General features: G+C 36.9%; 1 pseudogene; it reads left to right on the forward strand.

Moving 5' to 3' along the window:
• Window positions 1–11,786: 11,786 nt before the first annotated feature.
• Window positions 11,787–12,746, forward strand: LOC110543675 (olfactory receptor 10A4-like; annotated as a pseudogene).
• Window positions 12,747–14,243: the final 1,497 nt, after the last annotated feature.

Here is a 14,243-nt window from a genome sequence, read left to right on the forward strand (position 1 = left end):
CACAATCTGTATCAATAATCTATAAGTATTTGTAGATTACCCACAGGTAAATGTCTGCACCCCTCATCAAGGAAACTTTGCAACAGATGGAGACCAAACATTTAGAATACAGACATCTGAAGCATAGTCAAAATGGATAAATCTACAAATCATTCCCTCACCTAAGCTTCAGAGAACATTGTAGAAGAGTGGACAGAAAGATTGCAAGAGCCAAATGATCTAGGATTTTCTGTGAGACTATGCCTAATAATAATGATAGAAGCTACACACATGAAGTCTCACCACCTGACTCTCCAAACATGCCTTGAACAAGAATTACAACCATAGAAATGGCAGAGTGGGTATCCCAGAGGCCTCAACACTATACAATGAATCACAGATAACTGAGGAATTTTGGGAGCAGGAGAAAGTCTTCCCAAAGGAAAAGCATACCCACTCATTATCCAATATCAAACAGTCAGACTTGAAAGCATACATACAAGTAACATCATACAGACTGAGCAGGTTATATTTAGGAATGTGTGGGTGTGGGTGTGTGTGTATGTGTGTGTGTGTAAATGAAAACAAAGACATGAATTTGAAAGAGAAGATGTAGAGGTATATGGGAGGCTTTGGAAGGGGAAATTAGAAGGAAGAAATGTTACAATTGTATTATAATCTCAAAAATAAAAAGATTTTAAAAAGGATAATTCAACCAAAAAAAATGCCTGCTTTCTCAAAAAATTAAATTCCACAGTAGTTCAAAGTTCCAAAAGATGTGCTTTATGAAACTTGAAAAGCTGCTTCTAAAAACAAAGGATCGAAAATATGCAAGATAATTTTAAAGAACAAGTAGAAAGTACTAGTTCTACGGATATTAAAATTTCAAAAGACCATGTAATTAGAAGAATATAATATTTGAGCAGAGAAGCAAACAGATTAATGGGAGAGAAAAGATACCTGAGTACAAATTTGAGAACACAAAGAACCTTGGTGTATGGTATAACTCACATTTCAAGTCATGAAGATGGTTCAGTTGTTTAGAGAGGATCATATTCTCATATTGGAGCAAATTAAATCAATTTCTACATTGCATCATATAAAGAAATACATTCCAGACAGCTTTAATAAGAAGACAGTAAAATAACTTTTAAACCTTTTCAAAGAAATATCCAATATTTTTGAATATTTCGAAATAATTTTATTTGCTCTTTCATATCTTCAGATTAGGTATTATTTTCTTTCCTTCTTCTGTTTTAAATTTATAGGGTTGTTTCATTTGGTTGGGTTTGCTTGTTTTGTTTATTTAGAAAGTGAATTCTTTATTTTTATTTTTTATACTAATTACAGGTTATTTACTTTGTATCCCAGCTATAGCCCCTTCCTTAATTCCCTTCCAATCCCACCCTCCTTCCCTCATCTCCTTCCTACCCCTCTCTAAGTCCACTGATAGGGGAACACCTCCTCCCTTTCCATCTGAACCTAGCTTATCAGGTCTCATCAGGACTGGCTGCATTTTCCTCCTCTGTGTCCTAGCAAGGCTGCTCCTCCCTCGGGGTGGAGGAAAGGTCAAGGAGCCCTCCACTGAGTTCATGTCAGTGACAGTGTCTGTTCCCCATACTAGGGAAACCCACTTGGAGACTGAGCTGCTATGGGCTACATCTGAGCAGGAGTTCTAGGTTATATCCATCCATGGTCCTTGTTTGGATAATCAGTCTCAGAAAAGACCCCTGTGTCCAGATATATTTGGTCTTTGTGGTGTTCCATCTTCGCCAAGTCTTCCTAAATCCCCTTTCTTTCATATGATTCCCTACACTCTGCCCAAGAATTGGTTATGAGTCTCAGCATCTGCTTTGGTACACTGCTAGGTAGAGTCTTTTAGAGGCCCTCTATGGTAGGCTCCTGTCCTTTTACTTGTTTTCTCCTACTTCCAGTGTCTATTCCATTTGTCTTTCTAAGTGAGAATTGATCATCTTACCCCAGAACCTCCTTCTTGTTTAGCTTCTTTAGGTATACATATGGAAATCTGTCATTGTAATACACCATATAAACAAACTGAAGGAGAAAAACATGATCATCTCCTTAGATGCTGAAAAAGCATTTGACAAAATCCAACACCCATTCATGTTTAATGTCTTAAAGAGATCAGAGATACAAGGCACATAACTAAACACAGTAAAGGCAATGTACAGCAAGCTTATAGCCAACATCAAACTTAATGGAGAGAAACTTAAATCAGGCCCCCTGAAATCAGGGACAAGGCAAGACTGCCCACTATCTCCATATCTCTTCAACATTGTACTTGAAATTCTAGCTAGAGCAATAAGACAACTAAAGGAGATCAAGGGGATACAAATCAGAAAGGAAGAAGTCAAAGTATCACTATTTGCAAATGATATGATAGTATACATGCGTGACCTCAAAAATCCAACCAGAGAACTCCTTCAGCTGATAAACACCTTCAGCAAAGTGGCTGGATACAAAATTAACTCAAAAAAAAATCAGAAGCCCTCCTATGTACAAAAGAGCTGAGAAAGAAATTAGGGAAAAAACACCCTTCACAATAGCCGCTAAAAACATAAAGTACCTTGGGGTGACTCTAACCAAGCAAGCGAATTACCTGTTTGAAAAGAACTCCAAGTCTCTGAAGAAAGAAATGGAAGAATATATCAGAAGATGGAAAGATCTCCCATGCTCATGGATCAGTAGGATTATCAGTGAAAATGGCCATCCTTCCAAAAGCAATCTACAAATTCAATGCAATTCCCATCAAAACACCAACACAATTCTTTATAGACCTTGAAAGAAAAACTCTCAATTTCATATGGAAAAACAAAAAACCCAGAATTGCCAAAAAATCCTGTACAAGAACAAATCATCTGGAGGTATCTCCATCTCTTATCTCAAGCTGTACTATAGAAAGTGAATTCTTAAATAAGACACACCTCATCACTTAAGTTTTAAAAGACTGATTCCTTTGACCGCAACCACAGAAAGAGACAAAGCCCCTATCCTTCTGTTTTATAAGATATTGCAATAATACAAAATCAACAGACAAATGGTATGGGAAAGACATTTGAAACAAGAAAAACACAAATGTGGGCTGCACAAAGGATCACATCCATTAAAACAATATAAGTTAATTATTCACAAGATATTAATGACCAATGCACAGAATACACAACCTAGGTGGCAGGCACATGGATGAAAACATGCTTATACTCATTAGTACTCAGAGAGAATCAAACTAAATTAGCATAATGAAACTAGCTGCTATTTATCAGATTACCTTAAATAAAAACATCTAATATCAAGTGTCAACAAGAAGGAGGGGCACATAACTTTGGAGAAGGGGTTTGCAAGAGTCAGTATGTCTAAAAATATGTGTATACTGCATCAGCAATTTAAGGCCTTGTTATTAGAAGGAAATACTAGAAAAAATGTTCATGGATACTCATTGTGACTCTTATACTAGCTAAAATATATTAAGGTAAGTATTCTTTTCTGACACCAAAACATTTAAATTTTGAACTTTATCTGTTCTTTCAATGTATAAGAGTTTTCAGGACTGCAGCCAGTCCTGAAGATACCTGATAAAACAGAGTCAGATGAAAGGGGGGGAGGTTCTCCCTTATCAATGGACTTGGAAAAGGGGCAGGGGGGAGATGAGGGAGGGAGGGTGGAATTGGGGAGGGAATGAGGGAGTGAGATACAGCTGGGATACAGAGTTAACAAAATGTAATTAATAAGAAAAATAAAATTAAAAAAAGAATTTCTGCTTTTCTGTTAATCTTTTCAGCACAACCTCAAAACAGACATTTGAGAAAAAAATAATTATAATTTCAGGACTCTCACTCTTTTAACATGTATGCTATAAGGGAAAAGACAACACACCAGCACTCTGTCCAGTGACAAACAGATTCAGTCAACAACATCTAATTCCTGAGGAATGAAAACCCTCAGGAGTTGTGGAGCAGGTACAACAAAAGCTAGACTTTTTTGTAAGAACAGTATGAAAACTTTAAAATGAGTGAGATCTGCTCTATGTATGTTTCTCAATGCAGAAAGGTCTCTAAGATAAACTAGAAGCACCCTAAAAGCATCATGCATTTTATGATCACTATTGTAAAAATATACTGAAATAAGAATGTGTTCAGGATAGTATAAGTACACAAACTTCCCTCCAGTACCCATAACTGCCTTCTAGTAGCTACCTTTTAAAGGCTTGGTGATGATGGGAGGCTTGCTTCTACTGTCTTCTTTATTATTCCCTGTGTGAAAACTATGCATTGTCCATGAAATCGAGTTTTTTTGTTTGTTTGTTTGTTTGTTTTGCAAAAAGCATAGATTTAAAAAAAAAAACTGCCTCTTTTGATTTTTAGGTTGGCATTGTGTGTGTGTGTGTGTGTGTGTGTGTGTGTGTGTGTATAGATTATGTGGTACTTACTGGTTTTAACCAAACTTTCTGCTGAATTTTAGCTACCCACAAGTTGGGCAGTAGGAGACAGTGTTACTTTGCTGAGCTATTCAAGGCCAAGAGCTGTATCTGAAGAATCCTTGTGTTTTTTCCACATATATATTAGTCTTACCTTTCTTAGTAAAATGTGTATATCTACCTATGTTTGCTATAGTTCATCTGTTTGCCCGGGTAACAGGTATCATTAGAGAACTCCCTAGCTTGTCTTTTTCTCATAACAGACTTCTATTCATCCTCCAAAGTCCAATGGTTTGTAATGATATGTGTGATGTTATTAAGAAACAATTTTGTAAGCAAAGATCAAAGCAGATAGCAGGGCCTCCAATGCATCTTTACAGTTTCAACATCTTCAGTAACTTATCCTGAAAACCTCTTTGCTATGGATTATATAGAGTTTAATTTGTGTTGATCATGTAGCAGTTTGATTATTTTGTTTGACTGCCACTTGCAGTAGATATTTGACTGCATAGTCATACACTCAGCTTTGCAGACTTTCTCCCTCCCATTTGTCCTCTTCCCATTTAGAGATTTTCTAAATTACAGGGGAGGTACCTAATGTTGTTTGAGTACTTTCTGATGGTGTTCTGGCAATTATGATGTTCTGAGATGGCAAAGACTATATCAGACCCCTGGTTTTCTATGGTGCTGATAGATACTTAAAGGATGCTCACATAGGGGCTGGGGAGATAACTCAGTAAGCATGTGAAACTGAATTAACCCCTCAGAACCCACATTTAAAAAGCCAGAGATTTAGTGATGTGCTTGTAATTGTAGTTGGGTAGCATCAAAGAAACAGGAAAATAATTTACAGAAATATTCTACTCCACTTATGAACTCTATTCTGCATAGCCTGAAAAGCAGGAAAATCTTATAATCATATGCTTAGGTAACATACCTAGGAGGGGCATGAAATCTGTCCAACACAGGATTAATGACAAGGTAAGTGGTTTGAAAAACTGCCTCTGACATCTTGTGTAAGAGGACTTATAACTTGACTATAAAAACCAAACCATAGCAGTTGTGTTGTCAATTAGTATGTAAAACTTACTTAAGGTTTCCTGAATATTTGAGGTAAAAGAAATTTGGGTATTTTCAGGTTCTAGTTAATGATATAAAAAATAAAGTAGACTTCTGCTTCCAATTTGGAGGGTTAAAACCTCCTTGAACTTTAAGACAAAACAGCCTTCAACTTCTGTGATCAGTAGCATCATTCATTTTTTTTCCTATAAAAATGCTAGTAAGATGTATTCGGGAGTTTACCAGCTAATACAGGGACTCCTCACACAACACTGCATTTGAGTCAAACAACATCCTTGTAAGGTCAGCAGGACAATTCAAAGTAGGAAAAACTAGATCTGTGTGAATATAAGTGACACAAAATTATACAGGCCTAGAAATATGTGGATCTAATGCCTTGATTTTCAGTCATTACTTTCAGCGCTTTTAGCATTGTGCCCTCCGTGAAACTACTGCTTGTTACTTTCAACAGTTTCTAGAGTCTGACCTAGATGGATGATGCATTTGACCCATACGACATGTCACATACTCCAATATCCAATTTTACACCATTAGTCTGCAGTCATTGAATGGGAGTTCAGGATGTCATGAGGACCCAACATCGATCTCTCAATTAAATAGCAAAGCTCCCCTGAGAGCCAACTTAAAGATAATTGGTTTTTGTTTTACCCAGGCTCTGCTTGCAGAAGATTGTTGGCTAGTTTAAAAGGGAGATATATTAGTGAGCATTGTGCCCATTTGAAACCTAAAGGAGGTTACCGTATGGGGCCAAAAAACAGTTTGGTCACAAGAACTTGAAAACTAAAAGTAATTTCAGGTGTCAGACTCCTTAACGATTCCTTTGGAAGCCTTCTGATATTCAAAGAAGTTAGAAAGTTATGATTGTTCAGAAACAGAAAGAATGGTGGTAAGTCATGATTCCTAAGGTTCTGTGTAACACTTAAAGAGTGTGTGACACATCTGCATCCTGTTGCCAGATCAATTCCTGGTTAAAAAACACAGTAATGTTACTGAGAACTAGTTATCCTTTTTAGACTCTTACTTTGGTCTCCTCCACTAAGTGCTTGGGGCTCTGCAAATACAGACAAAGCAAGAAGACAGGTTTGAGGAAAGGGAAGTGAACATATCCAACATGGGATCATCATAGATATCTAAGAATGGCTTAAATCATCAACAGTCCTGATGAGACCTGACAGGCTTGGGCCATATGGAAGGGGAAGAGGACCTCCCCTCTCAGTGGACTTGGAGAGGAGCATGGGAGGAGATGAGAGAGATAGGGTATGGGAGGAAATGAGAGAGGGGGCTACAGCTGGGATAAAAATGAATAAACTGTAATTAATATAAAATTTTAAATGAATAAGGTTAAATATCAGCATGGTAAAAATAAATAAATAAACTGTAATTAATAAAAATAAAATTAATTTTTAAAAAATGGAACAGAAATATGAGCTAATTATCTTTATGCTTAATATCCATCTTTAACTAACTGCTACTTTTCTAAAGGATTCCTTTTCAGTCCCACCTTAATACAGCACCTCTAGCCATATATTTTTTACTCATCCTAGCCCCTTCACCTTCTTCTGAGTTACTCCTGGCTCAATGACACATCTCCTTGCACATCTCTCCTCTTTCCTTCTCTCTCTAGTGACATTATTTGCTTAGATACTAGATTAAGTTTCTACTTTACAAAGGAGAGCAAGAATGAAAATATTCCCTCTATCCTCATTTCTATATCTGGATCTGTCTCTCTCTGTTGTATTTGTCTGTCTGTTTGTCTCTTCTTTCCCCACTCCTTCTCTTTATTCCCCCCTCTCTCTGTGTTTGTCTCTTTTTTGTCTGTCTTTTGGCAAAATATTCTTCATATTAGAGTTCATGTCTGTTATTTCCTTTCCCCTTCTACCTACAGCAGTATACTCTGACATTTTCTTTGTTTCTCCCACTCTTGTGACTCATTTTTGAAATCTTTTTCGGGTCTTTTCTTTTTCACAAACAGTGTGTTCCTGTCAATTCTCTTTAGCCCTCAGTCCAGTAAAATCTTTCTAAATCCAATGACCAACATGAAACCCACCTTACTAGACCATTTCTTAAACATTCTTTCTGGAAGATCGCTATCCCTCCTTGTTTTCAGACATGGAACCATCACAATGTCATTCTACCTTGCAAGAATTTTACTTCCAACAGCAGCTTTTTTATTTGTTTTTTACAACTCTGTCCTGAAAATTTACCACAATGTCCTGCATTTGCTGTAAATTCCAAAATGATGGCAACCCCATATGGTTCCTATTATCCAGTTACCTGACCAAAACTTCTGGCTCATAATGTAATTAGATCTTATAAATTCACACTTTCATCAATATGCATAAGATTAAGTTTTTCTCTCCAGAGGAAAGAGATATAATTGAAATACCACTATATTGTAGTGACTGTGTAATCATCAGTATCCATTTTCTCATCTGTAAGTCCACTGAAGCAAATCAAAGAACTACTCCCAGATGCTTCATTAGATACTTAGAAAGAATAAAACTTGTAAAAGTTCTGAGACTTTTCCAAAGGTTATGCTGACAACATATGAGTTACTAAATGGCAAGTAATCCTTCCTTCATGTGCTTACATAATATACATTAACATGGTCCCTTGGGATACTGGAGGAAAATGAAAAGAGAAATGAAAAAATAAATGAATGAATAAGTAAACAAACAAATGCATATTGCAGTGGAAGGAGCAGGAGTTAGATATGAAAACTTGGTGCTGACTCTTGCTCTGTTTTTTATACCAGACTTCAGACCTTAGGAATGATAATTTACTTGTCTGTTCTTTCCCAGGCAGTGAGCAAATAAAGAGTTTGGTAAAATGATGGGTTAAAAATCCATTCTCTCTTCAGCATCCTATGGTAGAATGGGGGAGACCTGCCATATTTCACTATAATTGATATTTTTTTAATTTCTTGCTTTTCTTCCCTTCTATTCTTCTAACATACCAAAGCCCCAAGCTGGTATTAATCTACTATCTGCTTCATGATCTCAGAAGCTAAGTATTGCCAAATATTTTTAATGATATATTTTCACTTATGTTTTGAGACTGTCATAGATGCATACAATGCATTTTAATCATATCTATGCCAGTGTGGAGTTCCCTAACATCTTGCACTCTCAACTTCAGATTTATTTATTATTACACTGACTTTGTGAAAGTTACCCAAGTGCTAAGCAATTACCTAAGTGATGCTCAGGACTCTATGGAGAATAATTCTGAAAGCCAATTTCTTACAAAGACAAATTTATTGAGTATAGACAAATGGGTTTATTTTAGCTCTACATTTTAAACTTATAATCTTAAATATCAAATAACCACTCAACACTGCCTAGGTTCAGAATTTCTTTAACTGGGATGTAGCCTTACATCCAGTTCTGACTGTTTTACAGCGTTTCTTTGCCCTCGAGCCTCCTGCATACGTTCACCCACCCCTTAGAGAATGGTCAATCATACTTTACTGAAAGAACAGGAACTGCACATGCAAACTCAGACATCTCCCTAAGATTAAATGTAACAATTTAACATTGACAATCTTCCATATCCTTCCTCTTGATTAAAAACAACAGCAGTACAAAGATGTACTTTTCTGAATCAAAAAGGGAGCACTTGGGCTCTACATTCCATTCTCTTTCAGTTTCTAAAAAATATACTACCACAAATTAGCTCCTCATTTATTTATGTATCACCAACCTCCCCTCTATAATGCCTCATAGAAAAGGTAGGACAATGTTACCTCTCTAACCAATTCCCCTGTTTCTCTTCTGTTCTTATCTCCCTCATCAATCTACTATCCATATAACTAGATTAAGAGATGAGTCTATTTCCCTCATAAACTTCCAGTAAGTTTAAACCTAATAATTCTATAATGTGAATCTTCTTATTCTACTTTTTCCTGGGTTTCAGTCTCACCTCTCTGACTTCTTGTTTTCAATCTCCCCATCTTTCTTCTTCTCTGTTTAATCCAAATGAAAGAGAAAGTCAAACTTGGGTGGTAGACATTCTTCTCTATTTTATAATCCTTCTCCAGGTCATGTCATCAAGTCAAATTTCCTTGAATATTTTCCTTGAATATTATCCATATTCACAAGACTTCTAAGTTTATATCCCAGCCTAGCCCTCTCTTCTGGGTTACATACAGACCTGGCTGTGTGCTCCTCTCTACACAGAATTTCACAAATTTCAGACAATGCAAACTGAAAACCCTGAAATTTTCCTTACACACAAACTTCACTATCTAAGTAAAGAGTATCAATTATTCAAACCAGAAACTCACAATTCATTTTTTATCATTCACCTTTCCTGTATTCCTCACATCTATAGTTAATGAATCCTGATATTTCTACCTCCTAAACACATCAATTTGTCTTCCTTCTGTCTTTTTGGCAATCAGGTGTTCTATTGGGTCTCATATGGTCCACTGAATAGTCTTTTAATTTGGTTACTCTTTGAAACTCTTATTCTAATTATTTGTTGAAAAGCACCAGAAGTGTTTGAAGCCATACATGAGAAAAAATTACTACATAATACACTCCTGTGAATTTATGTATTAGTTAAATATACTTTATTTAGGATACTGTAAAAGAAACTGAATGAGCTGCCATACTCATCCTTCTTCCTCCCTCCTCTCTTGCACTTTCTTATGTTATTAGTTTACTTTAGATTTTTTTAATTTTTTATTAATTACACTTCATTTACTTTGTATTTCCCCTGTAGTTCCCCCCTTCTCCCCCCAATCCCTTCCTTCCTCCTCCTTCTCCATACATGCCTTTCCCCAAGTCCACTGGTAGGGGATGTCTTCTTTTTCTTCCTTCTGATCCTATTCTGTTAGGTCTCATCAGGAGTGGTTGCATTGTCTTCCTCTGTGGCCTGGTAAGGCTGCTCCCCCATTAGGGGGAGGTAATCAAAGAGCAGGCCAATCAGTTCATGTCAGAGACAGTCCCTGTTCTCATTACTATGAAACCCACTAGGAGACTGAACTGTCATGGGCTACATCTGTGCAGGGGTTCTGGGTTATCTCCATGCATGTTACTTGGTTGGACTATCAGTCTCAGGGAAGACCCATGTGCCCAGATTATTTGGATCTGTTGCTCTCCTTGTGGAGCTCCTGTCCCCTCCAGGTCTTACTAACTCCCACTTCTTTCATAAGATTCCCCGCAACCTACATTAGATTTTCAAAACTTGTTCTTTCCTAGCTCAAGACCTAGTGCATTGTTTAGAATATTCACCCTTATCCCCATTTCTAATTTCTGACTTACTGTCTCCTTTCCATTTCTTAGGTTTCATGTCTTTTTAGCCTTTTTTTTTTTTGATCACCTCAGGCAAAATATCCTTCTCTCATACATGCATCTCTTTTGTGTATTTGTTAAATTCATAACAGGTAGCTCAACATTCTTTTGTAGGTCACTTTCTTTGTTTTGGGTGTTTACAGTCTACCAGAATGTTAACTCCATAAAATACAGAGCATTCTTCATTTGTTAGAAATGATTGACTTTTTCAGTATTTTAAGCAAATTTGACTCATAGTAGAGACATCTTTGTGGAATATAGCAGGTACCTAGAATTGATCAGTAGTTGTGTAAAATGTAATATGTAAAATTAATATACTATTCTATAGATGAGAAAATGACTACCAGAGAAGTGTAACTCATGACAGGGAACACAGCTAGTAAAAGTGACATAGTGACATACTTGAGCTATGCATCCAGGTACAACTTTTTCCCCCCCATTATTCCATACTGCTTCCCTGCTGTCCATTGTTAACTCTTGGTCTACTATTCTTCTTGTACTGATTTTCATGACTTGTTATCAAATAAAATTTTAAGGACAAGATGTATTTTGTCATGATGAAACATAATCTACACAAAGCAATTGATTTGTAAAAGAGACAATAAAAACTTTCCTTTTACGTATGAGTACGATTATTGATGACTGAGATAGCACCACCCACAAAAGTTTAAAAAACAAACAAACAAGCAAGCAAACAAACAAACAAAACAAAGTAAGATCTCTAAGGATTGAATATTGCCTCCTGTTTCCCAAATAAATATTTGGAAATGTGTATAGCTATATGTCATAGTCACATTCTAAATAATACATGGTAATTTAAACAAAGGAATAACTTTCTAAATGGTTCCTGAGAGACTATATTCAAATATATTAAGTTTCAGAATCTTGAAGAAACCAATTAGGTTTGCTATGGATAAGTGCTCAGCACTTCAAATTTTTTCCTAAAATAGTGTTTGATCAACTGTTCTTTTTCAAATTTTTACCTACTTAAATCCATGTCTATCAGTGAAGAAGAAAATATCACCCAAATTTCAGAAACTGTTCTTTAGGGTTTTGGGGATCTCCATGGCCTTCAGTTTCTTCTTTTTTGGCATATTTCTGGCCATTTATATGATGTCTTTCATGGGAAACATTGTAATTCTCACTATGGTGTCAGCTGATAGTTCTTTTCACACACCCATGTATTTCGTTCTTGGTCTCTTCTCCTTCCTAGAGACTGGCTATACCACAAACATTGAGTTCACAATGCTGAGGACATTATTATCAGCTCACGTACCTATTTCCTTTCCAACTTGTCTGTCTCAGTTTTATTTCTTTGCTTTCCTGGTAGCAAGAGGATTCCTCTTCCTTAGTGTAATATTTTATGATAGATATATACCCATCTGTGACCCACTACACTACTCCAGTATCATGGATTGCTGGGGTTGCTTCCAGCTAGCAGTGGCCTCTTGGTTGGCTGGGTTTCTGGCAACTGTCCTGTTCATGATCTCCATTTTTTGCTTAACATTTTGTTCTGCCTTTGAGATTGCCCACTTCTTTTGCTACTTAAAGTCAATAATGAAACTGCCCTGCACTAATACTCAAGTATCTGAAATGACTTCTCTTATATGTAAATCTTTATTTGCTCTTGGTCCTTTCCTACTTACCTGGACTTTCTATATTAACATCATCTGCACCATTCTAAGGATTACTTCTACCACAGGGAAACAGAGGGCTTTCTCCACTTGTACATCCTACTAAACAGTGGACATTCTCTACTGTGAGACTTTGGGCATTGTTTATGGCTTCTCATCAGTGACTCAGTAAGAAGGTGTATTGAAGTTGCTCTCACTTTTGTGTTCAGTATTTACTCCTGCTGTCAACCCTATCACTTACACCCTAAGAAAAAGGATGTGAAGGTAACTCTAAGAAAATTGATACAACAAAATATTCCAACAAATCAGAAATGTCTATAGTATTCTCCTAGACAGTCTTGAAACAAGAGTTTGAACTTGAGCCCATAATTTTCTTAACACCAAACTCACTGTTTTTATTAACCAAAGAAAACTGAAAAACCAAAATTGTCTAAGACAATTTACTTGGGCAATGGAAAACAAAGTTATGTTTCACTTTCCTTAAGAGAACATGGTTTACATGAGACAGCAGAAAAGAATGGATAAACATTCTTTTACATTCAGAATGTAACTGAAATCCCAGTCTTCATCTCCAAAGTTACGGTAAAAGTGAAAAAGATAAAAATATCTGCATATTAAAATTACTTTTGGTTATTTATTTCAGGAATATTCATATAAAAAGGGTTTAAAGCAATGTGACTAGTTTTATGACTTAAAGACATCCACACATATGAATATAATATATCCATAAATAAAGAAAACAAGCAACAGTAGAAAAAAGTCAGCTCTTTTTGTTTATACAGAGAGATCTCCAATATATATATATATAATTACTACAGTATGGCATCATATGTGCAAAGAAGATAATTTAAAGCTGGTTATCATGGTATACATCCTTAATCCCAGGACCTGGAAGGTAGAGGCAGATAGATATTAGTGAATTAGACATCAGCTTGGTCTAGATAGTGAGGTCCAGGACTACAAAAAAAATAATAAATTTAAAATATTTACACTTAACTATAGATACATATAAAAGGACATATGGGATTTGATAGTATCTATTATCTCTTGTTTGTGCAACTAAATTCATGAGAGGTATATATTTTGAGGTGGGAATTACATTAAATTAATTACTTTTTGAAAAGGTATCCATAGAGATCCAAGATGACAGGTACCAGCGGACACCTTATCTGAGGGGCACAGGATCCGAAACTCTGAAATTGGTGAGTGGAGGGGTAGCTGAAGCCAGAACATTGACATTGAGGCTTCCTGGGAGAGAGGGGACATCCCCCCAGCTGAGGCCTTTTGGATCCAGGTCACCTGCGGACTTCTCCACGGACTGAGAGTGGTGAATATTCAACCCCCCCTGCACTTCCCTTAACCCGGGCCTCCCTTTCCCCTTATCCTCTGTGGAGACGGCCAAGAGCACCCACTGCTCCAAGTTTGGAGCTCCCTGCTCGGTAACTGGGAGAGCAGAGGTAGGCCTCCCAGTTCCACAGCAGCAGCCAGCAGTGGGCCACTGTACTGGCCTCACAGATCTGCAGGGGGCTGTATGGCCTTCCCAAGCCCTCCCAGTGGGTATCTGTACCAGCCTCCCAGGTATGTAACAGCAGAGGTGGGGTGTCAGATAGCCACCCAAGAGTCTCCATACTCCTGCTCCATGAGTGAGACAACAGGAGTGGTTACACCAAGTAAGGGTCTCCATTCCCAGCAGACAAATAGTGGACACCAATGAGCTGATGGATCTCCTAAAGTCTCATTTGCCCCTGAAAGGGTCAAATCTGCAAGGAGAGAACAGAGGGAACACATATGCTTTCTAATTATGCCTGCTATCGAGTA

Source organism: Meriones unguiculatus, chromosome X (assembly GCF_030254825.1).
Source record: "Meriones unguiculatus strain TT.TT164.6M chromosome X, Bangor_MerUng_6.1, whole genome shotgun sequence".
In the NCBI taxonomy this organism is placed as follows: domain Eukaryota; kingdom Metazoa; phylum Chordata; class Mammalia; order Rodentia; family Muridae; genus Meriones; species Meriones unguiculatus.